The sequence below is a fragment of the Ostrea edulis genome, chromosome 3 (assembly GCF_947568905.1).
Source record: "Ostrea edulis chromosome 3, xbOstEdul1.1, whole genome shotgun sequence".
Lineage (NCBI taxonomy): Eukaryota > Metazoa > Mollusca > Bivalvia > Ostreida > Ostreidae > Ostrea > Ostrea edulis.
The window spans coordinates 52288017-52311859 of NC_079166.1; positions in this window are offsets into that span (position 1 = coordinate 52288017).

Genomic DNA, 23843 nt, shown 5'->3' on the forward strand with positions numbered 1-23843 from the left:
TCCCAGTTTACTTTCGGAAGGTCGGTGGTCTCTTCCTAGGTACATTGTATCTGGCTTCTCTCTCTTCCACCAATAAAAACTGGGCGCCACCAGATAACTGAAAAATTGTTGAGTGTGGCGGAAAACATCAATAAATCAAATCACTCCAACAGTCATGACAACAGTAATGAGAGTAGAATGTAATTATAAGAAATAAAATTCATTTTTGAAAAAAACATGAGGATATGAACTGCGACGGTTCGCGCAGGCATACTTCAGGAAGCGGATCACCCTAACATTAATTCAAAATTTCGATATTTTTTGTCGCAATAATGAGATATTTACGAGCAAATCTGTATCTTTCCTACTTCCGTGTCAACAGAGAGCATTTTTAATTGGTCATCGCCCAGTCCAATCCTACATGAAAAAATAATTTAATAAACATCATCAATCATTGATGATATATACAAAAGGTGAATGTAGTTCCACAGATTTATTTATTATTTGCCAAAATGAATAAAATAAAATTTTACTCTTAGAAGAATCTGATGTTTTCTTAAATACTGGCCACTAAAAAGTTAGTATGTCCACAACGTGGCAGGTATACGCTTTTGTTTTTCAAAATACAGTGATTTTCTTTTGAAGTGATTTTTTTTTTCAAAGTGGATGGTATACATGTATGTAATATATGTGCCCGTCAATCATCGACTTCTATCCTCCGTCGTAATCACGACTTGAACATTTTATCTAACTTCTGATAAACTACAAGTACCTGGAAATTCTCACCAGTACAATCTTTATAAACATGTAGTAATGGTCATGAATTGCATCTAGCACATAAACTAGGCAATCGGTCACGGTAGGTAAGTGGTTAAAGAGATCGTGAGTTCGAGCCCAGCTCGTGTCATGGCCACATCAAACCGAAGACATAAACTTAGGTAGTGATCGCTCCTTCGCCAAACGTTCGATATGTTGAGTTAGAGTCGAGGGTCGTTTGGATATGATCTTTAAAAGGAGGACCTGTGTCGCGGCAGATGATGGCACGTTAAAGAATCCTCACTGTACGCCTCTAAGCGCTAAGCATAGGTTTAAATTTGTGGAACTTCAGCTGGATACATATCAATATGAGTTAAAAATTATCCAAGGGACGTAAAGCAAACATGAACTAGGTACATTGGTATATTGATCATGGATGTCTAAGACTACTAGAGTTATGTGGTATATTGATCATGGATGTCTAAGACTACTAGAGTTATGTGGTATATTGATCATGGATGTCTAAGACTACTAGAGTTATGTGGTATATTGATCATGGATGTCTAAGACTACTAGAGTTATGTGGTATATTGATCATGGATGTCTAAGACTACTAGAGTTATGTGGTATATTGATCATGAATGTCTAAGACTACTAGAGTTATGTGGTATATTGATCATGGATGTTTAAGACTACTAGAGTTATGTGGTATATTGATCATGGATGTTTAAGACTACTAGAGTTATGGAATTCATGGACACTAGTTAAGGTCTTAGGGCTCTACAGATCATATTGTGAAAAATACATCAAATGGATTTGTTCAAACATGTTCTCATTTACTTCTGGACACTAAGATGGGCAGATAGCTATACTGATAGTGGGCCAGGGGTTCTTCTGGACACTAATTATAAGATGGGCAGATAGCTATACTGATAGTGGGCCAGGAGTTCTTCTACACACTAAGATGGACAGATAGCTATATTGATAGTGGGCCAGGGGTTCTTCTGGACACTAAGATGGACAGATAGCTATACTGATAGTGGGCCAGGAGTTCTTCTACACACTAAGATGGACAGATAGCTATATTGATAGTGGGCCAGGGGTTCTTCTGGACACTAAGATGGACAGATAGCTATATTGATAGTGGGCCAGGGGTTCTTCTGGACACTAAGATGGACAGATAGCTATACTGATAGTGGGCCAGGGGTTCTTTTGGACACTAAGATGGACAGATAGCTATATTGATAGTGGGCCAGAGGTTCTTCTGGACACTAAGATGGGCAGATAGCTATACTGATAGTGGGCCAGGGGTTCTTCTGGACACTAAGATTGGCAGATAGCTATACTGATAGTGGGTCAGGGGTTCTTCTGGACACTAAGATGGACAGATAGCTATACTGTTAGTGGGCCATGGGTTCCTGCCCCAAAGTGAAGTCACGGCTTTCTAATTTCTTTCCGGTCGGCAAGTCCACACAATTTCCCGCTTTTCTCTGTCTACCCCAGTTTGTCTCAGATAGAGACCAGAAACTTTCAGGGACTATAGTGAGTGAATAGACGCTGTAAATTTAGGGTAAACACATGTTAAAATTACTTCCTGTCGTGATCGGAAGGGAAGAAAAATGAGTAAAAATTTCCTATTTTTTACTTGTTCGGCGTTGACCGTTTAGATTATACCAAATGTTCATATTTTTGTACGCGTTCACATAGTATACGTGGGAGGTAGCGATTTAAAATTTCGTGATTTTTTTCTCTCATGGCTATTTCTCAAACATTATTTGAGATTGAATTATGAAGCCCTTATGAATGACAGAGTATTATTTGTAAACCTCAATACATGTATATTTTTATGTTCGACACTTCCAAGCAACACAGGAAGTGATGTGATGGAAAATAAACCCTTTTCAGACGATTTCTCTGAATATGGAAATTTCAGATGTAATTGACAGTACTATGTTCAAGTTTCTTTTGACATATGTCTAAATATGCACTTCCGGTCGAGAGGTCCTCAGCACGTTCTACTTTTTAAAGTCCAACCCTTCCTGTTTAGGACGCTTTCAGATAGAGAAGTGAAATTTTTAGTTATTTTAGTCAATTTTTTGCTGACCACTAAAAATACATTAGATTTTTCAGCTCAAATCATGCCCATGTCCCTTTAAACATGAAGCAAATAAAGTGAAACTCTTACTGTATAAACTGTAACTGTCTATTGAACAATTGCACACAACTTACTAAAATAAATGGCACCATTAGGAAAATGGGAGGATGTTTGAGGAACACCTGTAACTGTTCCCCGTAACAAACATGTATAATGGACCTCAAGATCTTTTATAAAGTATATAAGAAATTAGTTATCACAAATACAATTATGCATCAGTTGGCTGCATGATTTTAAAGATACTGTGAAATACCTTGAAGTTTGGAGTTGACGTCATCTGCTGGAAAATTGCATTCAACGAAGTGTTTTAACTGATTATCGTCCATTATAACGTGCCTGTAGTAGGCGGAGACACCTGCGCTGTCGTGTGAATAAAGCAGTTGTAGCGGGTGTCGCGGTCGGATTAAATTTCTGATGAATCCATGGAAGACAAATCAAAACAGGTGTTGAGCAACATACATGTATCTAAATGAAAGGTGAAGATAAGGAACAGTGATCAATCTCATAACTCCAATAAGCAATGCAATATAGATTGGGAAAACACGGACCCCTGGACACACCAGAGGTGGTATCAGGTGCCTAGGAGGAGTAAGCATCCCCTGTCGACCGGTCACACCCGCTGTGAGCCCTATATCCTGATCAGGTGAACGGAGTTATCCGTAGTCAAAATCAGTGTGCCAAGAACGGCCTAACAATCTGTATGAAACACGTCAGGCAGCATTTGACCCGATGATAGGTTGTATTGACGAACTATATCGTTATAACAACCATAGAATTTGCGAAATGCTGACTTCAATCGAGACTGTTGAAACCCCTGTACCATCAACTTGTTTGTCAGTAGCTTGCCTCGATTTAAAAACTGACTATATCAAGAACAAGTTCTTGCGTATCGATTCAGTTGAGCGATATAAACACCATATGCAGGTGATAATGGAATATTGCTACATAGATATGGGAAGTTGACGATGTAGAAGCTGAAATCATCTCTTTCGTCACACAGTTGATTTGTCAGTTTGCCGTTAATGTCTACTTTCAATAAAATATCTTAGTATGAAGCAGAAGTGGACGACTCTGTGGTGTCGTTTATTTCGAGCTCACAGGGATATATGAATGAAATTTGTTATTGTTAATAGACATACATTTTTTATTTATTTATCAGTTCAATTCTTACTATACACATGTATATTGAATATGCTTTCTTTTTATAAGAATGGGCTTACCAAAGTTAAACATGATAACTACAGTATATTTTCATTAAATCTTCGTGATTCTTGCGGAGTCTTCCAAATCAAAACAGCTGTTGATCAACAACACCCCTCCCTCCCCCACACCCTCTCCACACACGCATTTATATCTATTCATTTAGTGTTCTTATTTATTTTTAGAATGCGCTTGTCAAAGTAAAAAAAAATATTGCATGGTAAATGGAAATAAGAGTGTGTGCGTTTCTTATGATTTTACTAGTGGTTATTTCCAATGAATTTTCTACCATCCTTAGCCTTTACTTTGCATACATTCGAGAAACTCGTGCAGTAAGCTACAAATAATAACCTGTCCAGGTAAGGAACAGTGCAGTGCTATTTGTTTTTTTAATATATGCCGGATATATTCATGGGGGAAAACGGAATATAAATAAAACTGAATTATTCAATCATTCTAAAGTTGCTAAAATAATGATAAAGAAAAAGATTACTTTAGGGGACGTAAAAGCAAACCATGCATTTGCACGGTAATCACATGTCAATTTCGAAATCAATGTGGGTCAAATGTGGAATCAGAACATACGGTTATTGATGTTAATAATGAATTCTTGGTATGAAGAAATGATTAAACCAAAAAGGTTTGCTGGTTATATATACAGTAGTTTAATGTCCCGCTCATAATTTTTTCACTCCTATGGAGACATGCGTCTCTAATTCCGGTACAGGACTGCAAATCGGGGCTTACAGCCTTTGAGCAGGGATGGATCGTTAATATGATGCCAATGGGACTCGGTTTTTGCGGTCTCATCCGAAGGACCACCACATTTAGTCGCCTTTTACTACAACCAAGGGATTTTAACCCGGATCTTCACAGGATAAACATCCTGTAGGGATCCGGGTTAGAATTTGTTCTCAGTACCCCTTGCTTGTCGTAAGAGGCGACTAAAGGGGGCGGTCCTCCGCATGAGACCGCAAAACCGAGGCCCCGTGTCTCAGCAGGTGTGACACGATAAAGATCCCTCCCTGCTGAAAGGCTGTAGGCGCCGAATATAGGCCTAAAATTTGCAGCCCTTCACCGGCAATGCGGACGTCTCCGTACGAGTGGAAAAACTCTCAAGAGGGACAATAAACAATATAAAATCAATCGAATACATGTACACACTGTTTAGAATACATCACGTTGAAGGTGTGTTTGTGTTTCTCAAACTCGATAATGTACCCGAAAGATGTGATATCGTTGTCTGTATAGAGCGATCTATTCCTAGTGGGTCATGGAGTTCAAACAGGTTTCCATAATGGAGAAGTTGTAGTAAAAATTTTACTAATCTTTTTTTTTAATTTTGTAAATATCATCGATATTGGGGTACAATTACAGGCATACGAAATTAAAAAAGTTTTTTTTTTTAAAAATAACATACAAACACAGCCTGAATGATTTAACTGTACCTACTATCGCCCATATATTTCCAGGTCTGTAAAAGTATGGACGTGGCCAAATGCCTTTTGGAATTTCAGCTAAGGAGGAAACCCCAAGCTTTATACCGTTGGGGAGAATGTATGCACCGTGTAACATTTAAATCATAAAAGTACAAATGTCCAGAATGTATGCACCGTGTAACATTTAAATCACAAAAGTACAAATGTCCATGAGTTGAATCATGTAAATGTTAACATTAAAGAAGAAAAAATATTTTTATAAATATATATAGGGGGTCGTTACCGTATGGCCATTTCACTTCATCCTTTAACCCGACCCGCTACAACTGCATCATTCACACGACAGCGCTGATGTCTACTTCGTTCTGATTGGACGTTAGTCTGTCAAAATAATTCCTTGAATGAAACTTTCCAGCAGATGACGTCAACTCCAAACCTCGGGGTATATCACATCTTGCATCTGAAACATTGGACTCTCATGGTATCGACCTCTATGTCTGTTATAACCATGTACGCAATATGATTACTTCCCCCTATACAGGAGAGAACAATTGTTTACATCATTTTCTTGAAGTTGATGTTTGTTTCAGTGGATGTATGAATTCACACATTTTCCTATCAACAAGATACATGTATACCAATATTTGGAGAGATTGGGTCCATTAATTTCAGAGAAAAGTTTTAATCAATATCAACTATAACTTCTATTTCTCTTCTAGTGATAACATGTAGAATGGTTGTTTGATGTGATCTGTAAGTAACGAAACTATTACCGGAAATGGTGCCACTGATTTACATTAATTATTCATATACTACTAAGTGCATACCTTTCAAAAATTAACTTTATCTGGAAATGTGCGAGATCATGATGCATATGAGCGGAATTAAATGCAGTCATTAAAAAATTAATTATATCATTAAGTGGTAATTGAATTGTGGCCTTTGGTTGGTTGTTATCCTCCACCTTGTGTTGAGAACAGTCAGCTATTTTTTTTGGCATTTTACAAGTTTTGATTCCTATTATCAATAGTTTGTATTTTCCGGGAATAGGGGGTCACATTGCATAATATGATGCCAAAAATTATATGTTCAGTGTTTACTAGTCTCCTAATCACCCCCTATATATATATATCCAAGGGATAGGGGTTTATAATAGTGATTAGTTTCTTTATCATTTGAAAGACTTCTCTAATTTTGCTGATACTGTATAAAACTAATTTATATTTAGGAAAAGCAGAAAGGGAAGTACCAAAATTATGAACTTTGCAAACGCAGGGCATGTCCAAACTAGTCATAAAGTGTTAATATTACACATATTATGTAAAGTCTATCGTCAGTATGGGCACTTTTGGGGGGTATTTGTGTTTTAAGAACACATCTTTTTATTAGAATTTAGCTTACAATGTAGATATGCAGAAACAGGATAATTATTGTAGATTTCATAGATCTTGGGACTATTAATACTCTAAACTAATACTCAAGTGACTGATAAAGTCTCTGAGCCTCTTGTTGAAGTCGTTTATTTACGCTTTAATAAATCTTAGATACGACTTTTTAAATCGTTTATACGATTTACTAAATTGTAGAAACGGTTTTTAGCTCACATGAGCCGAAGGCTCAAGTGAGCTTTTCTGATCAAAATGTGTCCGTTGTCGTCGTCGTTGTAAACTTTTCACATTTTCATTTTCTCCAGAATCATTGGGCCAATTACAATCTTAGTACAAAGCATCCGTGGGTAAAGGGCTTTCAAGTTTGTTCAATTGAAGTGCCATGCCCATTCAAAGGGGAGATAATAACAAAAAATGCAAAAATAGGAAGGGGTCATTTAAAAATCTTCTCAAGAACCACAGGGCCAGAGGAGCTGAAATTCACATGAAAGCCTCTTGACATAGTGCAGATTCAAGTTTGATAAAATCATGGCCCCGGGGTGGAATGGAGCCACAATAGGGGGTCGAGTTTTACATGGGAATAAATAGGGAAAACCTTAAAAATATTCTTCTGAAGATCCACTGGGCCAGAAAAGCTGATATTTACAAGACAAATTTTTGACATAGTGCAGATTCAAGTTTGTTAAAACCATGCCCCCCCCCCCCTTCCCCTGGGGGGGGGGGGGGGTAGGATGGGGCCACAATAGGGGATCAAAAGTTTACATACAAATATATAGGGAAAATAATTTTAAAAATCTTTTTCTCAAGAACCACTGGACCAGGAAAGTACAAATTTACATGAAAGCTTCCTGACATTGTGCAAATTCAAAATTGTTCAAATCATTGCCCCAGAGGGTAAGATGGGCCAGAATAGGGGATCAAAGTTTTACATACAAATATATAGGGAGAAAATCTTTAAAAATCTTCTCAAGATCACCTAGACTGGGAAAGTACCATGAGAGCTTCCTGATATAGTGTAGATTCAAGTTGGTTAAAATCATGGCCCCCCGGGGGTAACATGGGGCCACAACAGGGGATCAAAGTTTTGCATAAAAATATATAGGGAAAATCATTAAAAATCTTCTTCTGAGGAATCACTGGGCCAGTAAAGTTTACATTTGCATGAAAGCTTCCTGACATAGTACAGTTTCAAGTTTGTTAAAATCATGGTCCCCAGGGCTAGAATGGGGCCACAATAGGAATCAAAATTTTACATACTCATATATAGAGAAAATATTTTCAAATCTTCTTCTTAAGAACCATTAGACCAAAGAAGTTTACATTTACATGAAAGCTTCCTGACATAGTGCAGATTCAAGTTTGTAAAAATCATGGTCCCCGGGGCCACTATAGGGACCAAAGTTTTACATGTAATTATATATGGATATTCTTTAGCTATGGGCCAAGGTGACTAAGGTGAGCGATGTGGCCCATGGGCCCATTGTTATAAATTTTAGGAACGACTATTAAAATCGTAGAAAGGATTCATCCTATTTTTCTACTAAATATAGAATGACACGATTATGCCGTCGTAGGTTGGTAAGTGGACCAGCTATTGAGGAAACATTTGGATAACATTTTCTGTTAAAGCCAATCATGCTCAAAAATCTCATTAACTCTTTGTGATAGTTTCCACTTTAGCCAAAAATAGATGTAACATAATCTTGACATAGTTTATTCTACAGCTGCATGACAAAAGTTCCTCTTCGCAAGGTTCCCTGTTAAGTTTGCTTTAGGCAGAGTGTCGAATAATGCACGTATGATTCGGAGGTGTTCGTCCCATAATACCCATCTCGAGAACTTTTCACTCATATGGAGACGTCACCAATACCGGTGAAGGGCTTCAAATTTATGCCTATGTTCGATGCTTACGGCCATTGAGCAGTGAGGGCTCTTTAGCGTGTCACACCTACCGTGACACGGGTCATCCGTTTTTAAGGTCGTCTCTGAGGACCCGTGACATTCACACTTGATGCCGAGCGTTTGGCGATGGAACTGTCATTAACTGTTTTAACGACTTACATTTAGGTCTGTCGCGGCCAGGATTCGAACTCCGGCCCCTCTGCATGCGGGGCGAACGCTCTACCTCTAGAACACCGCGGCGGTGTGTTTGTGTCACTATAAATGCATGATAGCATAATTAATGTAGACTTCACATCCTTGAAGGTCATGAAGAAGGGGGTGAATCATCCTCTGAAATGTTGCAGGAGAATTTTTCATGCCAAGAAGGCATCATTTTACACTCATCTGGAATTACAAATGCAGAATTTTTTCTGCCCTTTCAGTTAATAGTACTTGCCAGTCAAGTTTACTGACAAATTTTGCATTTCCAATTTTGTCGATACACAGTCATCGATTCTGAGAATCGGATATGAATCTGTTTTCGAGACATAATTCACTTTTCTGAAGTCAGTACACAATCGGTAGGTACCGTCAGGTTTCGGCACTAGAATGAACTCTTTTACTTTTACTTGTCTTCTTAAGTACTGTAATTCAATGGGTTTAAACGATAAGATGCTGCTCGATGGGCAAAGCGTCACACACTATATAACATCATGACAAACAGCATTGACCTTTTTAACATCCAGAAAGATTAAAGTATATAAATAGCCATGAGATGTTTTACATGTTCTTTGTGATGAATATTAAAATCTCCACTCTTGGCATCACGGACATTCTGATTTAAGTCTTTTCCACTAGTTTCTATACTAATGTCATTTTCAGTATAATCGTATCTTAAGGGTAGATGATAGAAACAAATTGTTTCTTTCAAAGAGACTTTATATGATGTCATTCATTTATAAAAGTGGATAATTCCTTGAATTCTTTTCCCCCTTCGACTTGGAGAGTGAAATATTTTCCGTATTTCCAAAAAAGTACAAAACAATAGTTACCATGGTAAATTAGTTTATTCTTCATTTGTTTACCTTTTTATCCCTCAAAAATGATTGTCAAGGAGAACAGAGTGTACTGATATTAGATTTACAACATAACATGTAAACTATTAATTCATTATAAATTTTACGCTCGGAAAATATTAGTTGCTGCTTCAATAAAATTACATATATGGACATTGCACTCTCAGTAAAGGTTTATAAATTAAAATAAACTTCATAATATGTTGACTTAATGTTTAAAGTGTAATATAAACTTAAGGAACATATACCACACGGGGTGAATTTTCTGAGGAGAAGCAAAATTGTAAATATGACATTGGCTGATTTTCTCAAGACAAAGAAGTTATCTCCCATAATATAAGAGTAAAATTTTACAATTTCTGAAAATAATTTACAGTGGCATTTATGATTTTCCTTTGCTATTCATCTCTGAAAATAATAAAGATATGCCTAATACAGGATCTCTTTGATGTGCCATTTTACGTTAGTTTCTGCATTACGACGTTTCCCAGTAGAAACAGGAGAAAGATGACTGCATGCTTCCTGCTGACATCTTATATATAGCAATAATCCAAGTCCATACCGTTTTCCCCCTTGCAATGTCTTGAATTTAGTGGTCTACCACACGCAGCACAACCTTTTCCCAAATTGTCCACTAGAATTCCAAGTTCCACAACTCATCTCCCATTTCTCCAACAAATCACCTCCTCATGCTCTCCTTCCGATTCCTCACTCTCTGATGCATCAGATGGATACGTGTCTTTATTTCCTAGGCATTCTTTTGAATTATCACCAGACGAACAATTTTTCTTGATTCATCCAACTTCCCCTCGATCACCACGTTGTTATTGGCATCAACATTCACTATCGTACGTCCAAGGGATAATGCATAACCTTTCATAGCTTTCTGTAACCTTTGATGACGTATTTACTAATAAATATTCCTGATTTTTTCCTCCTGAATGATTTTGGTGTCATAATTGTTTACATTGTTTACTGACCCCTTCCCTGCTCTTAAAACACAGAAGAGTTCCAAACAACTATAAATGAGAAAACCAAAACCAACCAAAATATTTTTGTCACCAAAATCTCCAAGGAACTACTGTTTTGTTTACACTTACAGGAAGCCAAGAATCGGGGAAAAGACGACAAAGCACTAAGCGAAAAGACGACAAATTGCTCGTTAATTTCCGGATTGTTTTGTCGTCTTTTCGCAATTTCGGGGCGAAAAGTCGTTAATCTTCGTTTTATCATATTTGTGTTTTGTTGTCTCTTCGCCTCGAAACGCTTGAATAATCACGATTTTATCGCAATAGACTGTAGCTAAGTTCTGTTATATAGGACAATATGCCTTTCAAACTTTTAAATTCAAGTGGAAAATATTAGACATATAAACCTATACTTTTCTTTTCTTTTTTGGTTCAGTGTATCTGATAATTTGATAAAACCTTCGTACTATACATGTTGTTTCCGTGAAACCTATGCATACCATATGTTTCAAATATCTTTCCCCTTGATGATAGAATGCATTATTTAAAATATTTATACTGATATCTAACCAACATTACTGTTGATCATGCGTGACAATGTTTTCTTCAATTCTCGTTTGTATTGGGCGACAGAAATTCTGTCAGAATCTATTTTAGGTGAATGATCAATATTTATGGTACACATCGTCATTATTTTGCTAAGAAAGGGTTTCTAATGAGTTACATATTAAGTTTTATAATATATTGCTTCAAGTGTTCAAAAACGACACCCGTACAAAGCTGGTCTAGGTAGGTGTCCTGTGTATTGTAGTTTCCAAGTTAATGTAGCATGTGCGTTGTCTTCAAACATCGAGGTCACGATATTAAAGCCATGCAATAAATCATGGTATTGTATGAATGTTTAAGATGCGGGTACCTGTAAAAGGCGAAACTAAACGAAATGAAACCTACCGAAACGAAAACAAATCGAAATCTAACGAAACAGAATGAATAACCGAACTATTTAGTTATAATAATAATAAAAAATGGTAATATTGGCGAGCATCTCTTGCCCCTGTGAAAGTTGCCATATATAAATGAAATTCGCCTCCCTACGGGTTAACTGAAATCTTTTAAGTGGTCCATAGGTTTAGTACCAATCATTGTTTGAAGATGCCGGTGTCTGAAGACGGAGAAAGCAAGGACACGTGCAACATCTTATTTTATCTTTAATTACTGAGGTGCGAGAATTTTCAATCATGGATTAGGTAATACCATATTATATGAATACAATTCGGTAAGATAAAATTATATAATATATGCAGTAAGATCTATGAACATTTGCGCCAAGTTATGATGAAAACTTGTTTGTCTATATTGTGAAACAAGCAACATCCACCTCTATACATTCATTTGTCTCTCGAGCAAAAATACTAAAACATCTATTTCTGCCCAAAGGCGGATCCAACGCTGGCGACCCCCCCCCCCCCCCCCCTCGTTAAGTGGGTTTCCCAAGACCTCCGACCTGCAACCCACCCCACCCTATTTCTGAAATTTGGATCTTAAACTAATTGCATCTGGTATGATTTAATCAACTACGAATATTTACTTCGTGCTCAGCTCCCTGTCCCTCTTTTATTGCCCTGTTTTTACCTATTCCTATATATAGGTCGGAGGGTGAGAGGGTGGTTCGCCGGCGCTGGATCCGCCGTTTTTAAACTACATGTACCAGTATAACTTTGCGCAAATGTTATCAGTAAAAGTACTGCATATTGATAATGATTACTTATTATGTGTACATGTATCTTACCGAATTGTATTCATATGGTACTATCTAATTCTTCTTTCATGATTGAAAGTACTCGCAACTCAGCAGTTCGAGATAAACAAGACATGCACGAGCTCTAACTTTCTACTTTATAAGACACCAGCTTCTTCAAACAATGTTTGATACTAATCGATGGACCGCTTAAATATATTTCAGTTAACCCGAGAAAACACATCAAAGAGGAGGCGAATTTCATTTATATTTGGTAACTTTCACAGGGGCCCCGAGATGTTCGCCCATATTACAATTAAATACTTCAGATACACAATCTGTTTTGTTTCGTTACGTTATATTTTGTTTCTGTAGGTTTCGTTTCATTTCATTTTGTTTCGTTTTTAACAGATACCCTTAATATACACCGTGTTTAAATGGAATTTTTATTTTTGACAGGCAAATTGTGAACCCCTCTGCTTGTATGCCATGGGGCCTTCCTTGCATACCCAACAGCCAATACCGGTTTGCACAATGCTGCACTGGATACGTGTGTGCCTGCAATATATGGAAGACAGCCTGTAAATGCCGATCTCGTTTAGGTTAAATCAGTTGCCTTCAAATCAACACATTGGATATATGAATAAAATTATTAAAAATTACTAGTCTTTTATTCTCACCTCCTTGCTTGGTAAATATCCATGGTCCAAACTGTGGCAGAATTTTGGGAAATTTTGTTTGTACCAAGTGTCCTTAAAAATAATGTGGAAAAAACACAGAATGATTATTATTATTTTATTCATTTATAAAGCGCAAAATTACTTATAGTTTCTATGCGCTGTACAATGTTTGTGCTAATAATCAATGATAATATACTAATAAAAGACCTGCATGAGCTATAAAGGAAATAATAAAACAATAGAAAGAATTTAGATAAAACATGGTAGTAAAATGACAAAGTGGTTCACTTGACAAGATACAGTTGGCATACAGGTATTCGTATGCTGGATCAAAATTCAGTTTGCAAGAGCATGGAATACATGATATTGCACTGAATTTTATATTCACAGGGCATATTCACGCTTGAACAAGAGTGTTTTAAGGTTCTTGCGGAATTCTCCATGTGCTTCAAGCTTTCGAAGTTCCAGTGGCAGTTTATTCCACAACTGTGCACCTAGTGTTTTTGTGGCTCTTCCACCGTATTGTTTGATTTCTTCACAACCAGTTTCCATTGGTCGAATGATGATCTCAAGGTCCTATGTGGTTGGTAAACAGGACAGCTCTCTCGTATATGTTGGTGTTGAGAAAGAGTGTAGTGACTTATATATGGTTGTCAGCACTTTAAAACACAATTCGTTGCTTTACAGGCAGCCAGTGTAGTTGATGAAGTACCGGCGAAATACATTGTCTATGGCATGTTCTTGTGAGACAACGTGCAGAGTTGTTCTGAGCCACTTGTAGTCGGTGCATGGGGCGATCGGTCATACCAAGCAGGAGGGCATTGTGATAGTCAAGGTGGGATATGACTGTTGCATTGATGACCTTCGCACACCCTTCCTGGGTGAGATGGTGTTTCACCTTGGATATTCTCCTGATGTTGAAGTACATCTTTCTTACCACGGATCTGGTTTGTATTTCGATTGATAAGGTGGCGTCCAGAGCAGCACCGAGGTTTTTAACAGTAGACTTAGGTGTCAATATTGTCTCACCAATCTTCACACGGCACTGGTTGTGGGCACTATAGCAACCACCATTATCTCAGTTTTTCCATCATTTAGTTTAAGTTTGTTCACAGTCATCCAGGTTCGGACACTCGCTATGCATTCCTCCATAATGTTGACTTGATGGGTCCGCATGGCAGTGTTTTGTTGTTGTTTTTTACACTCAAACGGCTGTAAAGTTGAGTGTCATATGCAAACCCATGACGGTTTATGGTATATAGGTTTGATAACTCTCCTGAGTGGGAGAAGGTACATCAGGAAGAGAAGGGGACCGAGAACAGACCCTTGGGACACTTTGGTGGAGAGTGGTACATCTGAGGACACACTGGTGTTGATTTTCACCGCTTGGATGCGGCCACTCTCAAGTGAGACCGTACCCAACGGAGTTCTGTGTCCGTCAATCCAGCTTCCTCACGCAGTCTCTCCAGCAAGAGGGTATGATCGATGGTATCAAATGCCGCACTTAGGTCAAGAAGGACCAAGAGCATAGCGTCACCTTCATCCAGTACTGCTACATCTGCTTTTATTCGCAGAATGGCTGTCTCAGTGTTGGTACCGGTCTTATAAGCTGACTGCAGATCATCATGTAGACCATTTCATGGTGAGATGCCTATTAAGCTGCTGTGCAACAACACGCTCGATGACCTTGCTGATGAATGGGATATTTGATACTGGTCTATGGTTACTAAAAGTTTTCATATCAAATTCAGGCTTTTTCAGACATGGTGTAGCAAGTGCACGTTTCAGCTCATTTAGAAAAACCCCTGTTGAAAGTGATGTATTCACCAGCTCAGTAATGGTCGGTAGCACCACAGAGAGAACAGTGCTGTTCTTCAAGAGCGCAGTGGTGATAACACCGATTTTGACGTCATAACCAGAGACATATTCTATAACATTTATCCTGCCTAAAAATCAATTTCATTGGTTGAAACCATTAATATGTTTACGGTGTGACCGTTGAGATGAGCGAACACCCATAACATCTTACAACACGACTTGAGGCATTTCATTTAACGCGGGAAATATAACGCGGTTGATGTAAACAGTCATCATTAGCTGCGATTGTTTTTCTTTCAAATCAAGCAATTATCCACAACAATACGTACGAATCCGGAAAAGCTTGTCTGGAATTTAAAATCATTTGTGATACTATCTAAACTATTTATTTGTTTTATCTAATGAAGTATACCGCAGTGATGGCGACACACAGGGATTCGGTTCTGGCCTTTTAACTTCAGCCACAGGCGCGCTTCCGGCGAAGAAATGCATGGATTGGATAAATTCGTTATGTAGACACTTAGAGGGGTAATACGGAAATATATCCTTTAAAAAAAACATATTGGACGAGGCGTAATATAATTTTTTTCAAGGATACCATATATTCCCATATTACCCCTCTAACTGTTTAAGTGTCTACTTAACTAATGAAAGGCGAAGATAGCGAACAGTGATCAATCTCATAAATCCCATAAGCAATACAAAATAGATAGTTGGGCAACACCAGAGGTGGGATCAGGTGCCTAGGAGCAGTAAGCATCCCCTGTCGACCGGTCACACCCGCCATGAGACCTATATCTTAATGAGGAAAACGGAGTTATCCGTAGTCAAAATCAGTGTGTCACGGACGGCCTAACAATCGGTATGAAACAAGTCAGACAGCGTATGACCCAATGATAGGTTGTATTTGCAAACTAGATCGTTATAACGACCATAGAATTTGCGAAATGCTGACGTAAAACGAAACTGTTAAAACCCCTGTACCATCAACTTGTTTGTCAGTAGCTTACCTCGATTTAAAAACTTACCATACGCTTGCCTCGATTTAAAAACGTACCATACGCAGAACAAGCTCTTGCGTATCGAATCAGTTAAGAGATATAAAAACTATGTTATGCAAATGATAATGGAATATTGCTACATAAATATGGGAAGTTGACGATGGAGAAATTGAAATCATCCCGTTTGTCATAAAGTTGAGTTGTTAGTGTGCCATTAATATCTACTTTCAATAAAATATCTAAGTACGAAGCAGACGTGGACGATTCTGTGTTGTCTTTTATTTCGAGCTCACAGGGATATATCAAATCGACATATGAATGAAAGTTATTATTGTTACATGTATTCAAAATTAGGATTATCTCCCTCACGCATAGCTCTTATCCTTGGACGAATTTTTGTCACACTGTTTTCCTAAAAAATTGCTCTAAAACTTCATTGTTATTTCGAATTTCAAACATTTCGGTTGAGCATCACTTAAGAGACAGTATTTGTCGAAATGCGCATCTGGTGCATCAAAATTGGTACCGTATAAGTTTTACAATGTAATAGATAAAACGTCGTCGATATATCTAAATGTCGAATTGAAGGCCACAACGAGAGATTTTGTCTTCTCACGTAGAAGTTTCTGAATACATTCTGCTTCATATGAATATGAAAAAAAAAACAGGTCAGCTAACAAAGGAGCACAATTCGTGCCCATGGGAATTCCATCAGACTGTTGGAAGACCTGATACCCAAAGACCACGAAGATATTGTCAATGAGGAACTTTAACGTATTTTTTATTTCAACTTCAGAATACTTGTACATGGCATCAGAGTGGTGTTTAACAAAGTAATTTTTTGGATGACTGATCACTAGATAAGGATATTTCCTTTTTCCATTTTTGTTGAAGGAGCAACTGTCTAGGATGTTTAAAAGTCTAATCTATAATTTATCGTGAAGAATGATCATGTAAAGTGTTGAAAAGTCATACGTTTTAATGTTGTTGATCTGCGAAAAGTTTTGCGATTTCAAGTTTACTAAAAGTTCTTTAGAATTTTTTAGGTCACCTGAGTAAACTAAACTCATGTGACCTATTACAATTGGTTCTTATCCGTCGTCGTCCGTCGTGCATTAACAATTGAACATTTTTAACTTCTTAATAACTACCAATCCAATTCTTTTAAAATTTGGTATGGAGCATTATTGGGAGAAGAGGTACATAAATTGTAAATTTCAAGACCTTAGCACCTCTGGGGCCCTAGGGGCGGGGCAAAAACTGCCCAAAATTGACCAATTTTCAAAAAAATATTCTACTCAAGAACCACACACGTGTAAGAAAAACTAAATGCATAATGATGTAGAAGAGGAAGGCCTTTACCAAAATTGTAAATTTCATGATTCCCGGGGTAGGGGTTCTGACCCCGGGGCGGGACCAAACTTGGTATTTAGTGTTTATGTGTAAAACTTAAATAACATCTTCTTTAGTGCTATTGCTACTAAATTGAAAGTAAATAGATATTTAGAAAGAACAGGTAGTCCTTAACACCAATTGTAAATTTGATGATCCCAGGGGTGGGGTTTTGGTATCAGGGTGGGGCCAAAATGGTCAGTTATTAAATGTGTGAACAATAGACATTTTTAACTTCTTGATAACTATCATTCCAACTTTTTTCAAATTTGGTACTGAAACATATTTGGAACAAGGGGAACATAAATTGTAAATTTAAGGATTTCTGCACCCCTGGGGCCTTAGGGGCGGGACAAAAACTGCCCAAAATTCATTATTGATCAATTTTCAAAAATTTTCTTCTCTAGAACCGCACATATTTAAGAAATACTAAATGCATAGTGATGTAGAGCAGGACGTCTTCTACCAAAATTGTAAATTTCACGATCCCCGGGGTAGTGGTTCTGACCCCAGGGCGGGTCCAAACATGATATATAGTGTTTATGTGTAAAGCGCATCTGGTGCATCAAAATTGCTACCGTTAAATAACATCTTCTTTAGTGCTGTTGATACTAAATGGAAAGTAAATAGATTTTAAGAAAGAACGTGTAGTCCTTTACCAAAATTGTAAATTTGATGATCCCAGGGATAGGGGTTTTGGTATCAGGGTGGGACCAAAATGGTCAGTTATTAAATGTGTGAACAATAGATATTTTTAACTTCTTGATAACTGTCATTCCAATTCTTTTCAAATTTGGTAATGAAACATATTTGGAACAAGGGGAACATAAATTGTAAATTTAAGGATTTCTGCACTCCTGGGGCCTTAGGGGCCTAGCAAAAACTGCCCAAAATTGACCAATTTTCAAAACTTTCTCAATAAGTGCACACATTTAAGAAAAACTAAATGCATAGTGATGTAGAGCAGGAAGGTCTCTACCAAATTTGTAAATTTCATGACCCCCGGGGTAGGGGTTCTAATCCCAGGTCGGTACCAAACTTGGTTTATAGTGTTTATGTGTAAAACGCTTGAATAACATCTTCTTTAGTGCTATTGATACTAAATTGAAACTAAATGGATAGAGCAGGTAGTCTTTTACCATAATGGTAAATTTGATGATCCCCCAAGAGTAGGGGTTCTGACTCCAGGGTGGGGCCTAACTTAGTATATGATATTTATGTGTAAATTTGTTGATACTGTATAAAATCTACATGCATACTTAGGAATAGCAGAAAAAGATGTACAAAAAATGGTGTATTTCACAACCCAGGGTTGTGACTTTAGGATGGGTCCAAATTAGTCATATCTTTTGATGTTTTAATGTTAATACACCTATTATTTAAAGCCTTTCATCTGTGTATGCACTTTTGAGGGCAGTGAAGTTTTCAGAACACATCTTGTTTTATATTGTTGCTGAACATTAGAATTTAGCTTATATATTCAGAACAGGATATGTTTTCTAGATTTCATAGCCCGTGGGAGTAGTGATACTTTTTCAATAGTATTCAGGTGATCGATAAGGCCTGTGTGCCTCTTGTTAGAATCCACATTTGATTTACACCACTTCTGGCATATGTAGTCGCACAGTAAGTTTGAAGTTTTTCCTTCACAGTTGTTGATATTTTCGTGAGGAGCAAAGATAGCGGCTTGTTAGAGCACTTACTGGATCCAGCGTTGTATCATTGTTTGTAAGGGTTTTTATGTAGTTTAGGAATCCAGTATATATACGGTAACTCATATTCATTCGACCCACCGTCTGGGATACCAAATATACCTAAAACTGAAGCATGATTTTGAAGAAGTCCATCTTTTGAAAGGGCAGTTGGAGTATAAGTACGATTACCAAAAGTGGAGTAAATGCCAAGTTCGTTTAAAACACAGTTGTAATAATGAACTGTACAAACAAAGAGAATGCTGTTTCAAGCTTTGTCAGCTGGAACCAAAACATATTCTTCATGTAACCTATCTAATTCTTTTATCAACTAATATCATAAGCCATGCTTCAGTTTTAGACACATTTGATATCCCAGTCAATGGGTCTGAGGAATATGAGTTACCGTACCTATACTGGATTCCTAAACTTCATAAAAACCCTTACAAACAAGATATATTGCTGGATCCAGTAAATGTTCTACCAAGCCCCTATCTTTGCTCCTCAGAAAAATATTAACAGCTGTGGATGAGGAACTTCAAACGTACTGTGCGACGACATATGCCAGAAGTGGTGTAAATCAAATGTGGGTTCTAAGAAATTCTAAAGATACTTTTAATAAACTTGAAATCGCAAAACTTTTCTCAGATCAACATCAAAACGTATGACTTTTCAACACTTTACATGACCATTACTCACGATAAATTAAATACTAGACTTTTTGACATCATCGACTGTTGCTTCTTCAACAAAAATGGAAAACGCAAATATTCCTAACTAGTGATCAGTCATCCAAAAAGTTACTTTGTTAAACGCCACTCTGATTCCACGCACAAGTACTCTGGAGTTGAAATAAGAAATATGCTGGAGTTACTCATTGACAATATCTTCGTGGTCTTTGGTGAGCAGGTCTTCCAACAGTCTGTTGGAATCTCCTTGGGCACGAATTGTGCTCCTTTGTTAGCTGACCTGTTTTTGTATTCCTATGAAGCAAAATTTATTCAAAATCTTCTATGTGAGAAAAAAAATATCTTGCTGTGGCCTTCAATTCGACATTTAGATATATCGACGACGTATTATCTATTGACAATAAAGATTTTCATTCATTTGTCGATTCGATATATCCCAGTGAACTCGAAATAAAAGACACCACAGTGTCGTCCACGTCTGATTCATACTTCTGGTCCGTAAACTGGTCGGTCACTTTTATAACTTCATCATTGACAAAATCAACAAAGTCCTTAAATGTCGCACGTCTTTGTGATTTTTTTTTTTTTACTTCTGTGAACCACAGTCCTCTACTTGTCATGAATGAAAAGAGGTAATTTGCTCATAAATCTTTTAATGTTCTTGAAGTATTCCAGGACACAACCAGCATGCAAAGCTTTCAGTACCATTCTGACACTCCACTAGAAAAAGAGCAAACTCATCAAGTGATTTTGTATCAGGCCACTCCTATATCAATCTAATTAGAATTAGATCCTATGATCCACCCATACACCTATGTGTAACTATAGTAGATGAGCGGATTATAGGATCTAATTAGATTGCTCCAATACTTTCTTGATGAAGGCGGTTGCAGTGACATCTGTATCACGTTTCTCTAATTGACTCATTGCAGCAGCGTAGGCTCGGACACCAGAAAGATGACTGCAACCTTATACAAATTTGTGTGCTTCCCCTTCAGTAAGCTGTTCCAGTAGTTCATTTTTTCTTCATCACTGTCACAATTTATCACCTCTTTTGCATTGAACTGATTGAAGAATTTTCTATACTGTACGAGGGGTCATTCAAAAAATACGTCGACAATGTCTCTCTCGTATATATATTGTTTTTGAAAAATGAAATTCAACACATAATTGGATTTGAAATCATTTATTTTATCGACCTGGAATGTTTCATTTTATTTGATCAAATACTATCCGTGATATGTGGTTTTAAAAACAGTATGTTCTTTCGCCACGGAGCATTATTACGTCAAAAACACAACATCACAGCGTCGCGTTTCACAGTTTCTCAAAATATTCTCCTCTCCATTTCACACCCAGCCTGTGACGCCTTCTAGCTTTATCGTCTAGATATCTGACTGCCTGCAACTCTTGTCATTTCCAAACGTTCAGTGAGAATAGTAAAGACTAGTAAAGCTAACATCAAAGACATCTGTAATTCCGCAACAGTGACGATTTCCACTAAATTTCTTTATTTCTAGAACTGGTTTTTGTAGGTTCTGTACAACAGTTTGAATAGTAACATTTGTCAAAGAATTGCTTATATCTGATTATACTCTATTAAGATGCTGAGAAGGTTGATATAAGTTTTTTGGTCTGCTTTACCTTGATATGGGACAGTATTCTCTGGTTTCCCTTCATCTTGATTTAGGTAACTCTTCTCTGGTTTCATTTCGTTACCGTCACATCGACTGTCAAATTTATCAATAATGTTGTTCCATATATACCAGTCAGTCAATATGAGTCATATTGGCTTTATTGAAGAAAGCAATGGATTGTAACAAAACAAAAGACAATAAAGTTTCCATTCGCTCAAGTTTAGTTTTTACTTTGTCACGGAGCGATGCTGGAACGTTATGCGGTGTGTGTATGAATGGAGTTACAGATTCATCGATGTTGATGTGGTGTTTCCCAGGAAGTTTGCCTAGTCCTTTGAAAACATCCTCATATGTTTTCAATACATTCCTCTTTGTCAACTAGTTTTCCACAGAGTGTACACGTACAATCGATCCAATTTCTGTACACCCATTCTTACCCAGTATAGCCTGCGCATTTGTGTCGATAATGAAAAACGGCAACTCGTATTTTCGGCAACGCACCGAACATTCCAGAATCTTTGTGCCTTTTGTGTGATTTTGTTTCCACTATACGTGGCTAATCTAACCTTTATGTTTGTGAACTGTTGATCATTTAATTCCAAATTATCAAAAACATGTTTCGGAATAATGGGCACCTGTATCCAGCTTAAATTCTACGTTACGGTCATTTATTGTTAAAGTTTCAATCCAATCCCCTTTATCTTGATCCACTGTGTTAACATGTACGGATCCGATGAAAAGTTCAGTATCCACGTCAGAGTATGCCTCGTGTGGCACTCCTACGGTGTAAATCTTCTTCGCGGTGTTAGATTGTTTTGTAAAACAACATTTAGCAAAATGATTCTTCTTTTGGCAACCATGGCAAATTTTCTCCTATTATATGTTTTCTTCCACAATTACGACTATGCTTCCCCCATAGTACTGTCAGGTCTTTGATTTTCAGTTTATCTTACGCATTGCTGCTTCTGATTGTGCTTTGGATCCTTTCAGAGATTTCAACTGTTTTGTACTCATTTCTTAAGCCCTGCACACATTTTTCTCAATGTCAAATCTGATTCTCTGAGTAAAAGTGCACGGCACGCTTCATCCTGAATTTTACACACTTAATCCGTCAGCTAAATGTTTGAATTCACAAGACTCCTTTATTTCTCAAATCTATCGCATGTCATGGGCTCATCCTCACCCTGATTATGTGGGGAAAATACGTGTCTAATGTATAATAAGTTCTTACTAGGTTCACAGTACTCTTTAAACCTAGTTTTCAGTACATCTATCTTTTCGTCTGCAGGGATCCCGAAAGAGTTATAGACACGGCGTGCTTCGATTCCGTCCAAGTGCAAGAAAGTAGCTACCTTTACCCTCTCGGCTTTTTCGCCGATTCCTGCAAGATAAAGTTCAAAGCCTTGTATCCACTTCTTCTAGTTTTATGCAAGGTTTCCTTCCATCGAAAGATGGTCTGGGGGCTTCAGTTGCTCCATAATCCTTGCTTTTCACTTCTGATACATGCAAAAATAACTAGCAAAATGACATTCAGTTTCTTTGGGCGAATTCATTGCAGAGAAATCAGTTTAGGTTTCGTGTGTGGTTTAGGTGGTTTTAATTCTGTTCAACATGGCGACCGCAGGAGTTTCGTTACTGGAATGTGGCACTTGTCTACAGCAGTGTGGTCATTTTGAGATCAACCTTGTTGCAGTGATTAATTAAATCTATTAAATTAATTAGAAGTGGCATTATTTCAGAACATACAAAATGCGTTTCACAAGACACACTCCAAATATAATTATTTTGTAGCGTTAGCTGAGTAGAAACATTTTTGTCATAAATCAACCATTATTTTTCAACTGTAGTATTCATACAACCAATATATCAAATATGGAGTTCACTTAGTAACTTAACGGTATATCTGTTCAAAAGTCTGTCACGGAAACCATCCATTCTGTACAACATATGCCTCAACATAATTTGTTACACGAGCCTTCCTTTGTCGCCTTTTTCATGAGTATGGTAGAACTGAGCATATTAGTATATAATTACACTCTCATGTTAATGAAGATAAGTTAAAGAAATATATCTTCTAGAACTGATTGTAAGAATAAATCAAATAGATACATAATCAAATTTACATATTACTTTTACATAATACTAAAAAATGTTAGCTATTTTTTAATGGGTTTTTTTAAACCGAAATTTTCCATTTAGTGTCTAACCATTAAATCGGTTTCGAACTTAATGAAAACTATTTTAAAACTATGAACCTAAACTCAAACTAGTTTCTGATCAATAAATTCATCCCAAATCCCATAATAACATAGACCGCTTACAACACATACAAACTTTTCGTTGCTTACAGTAATT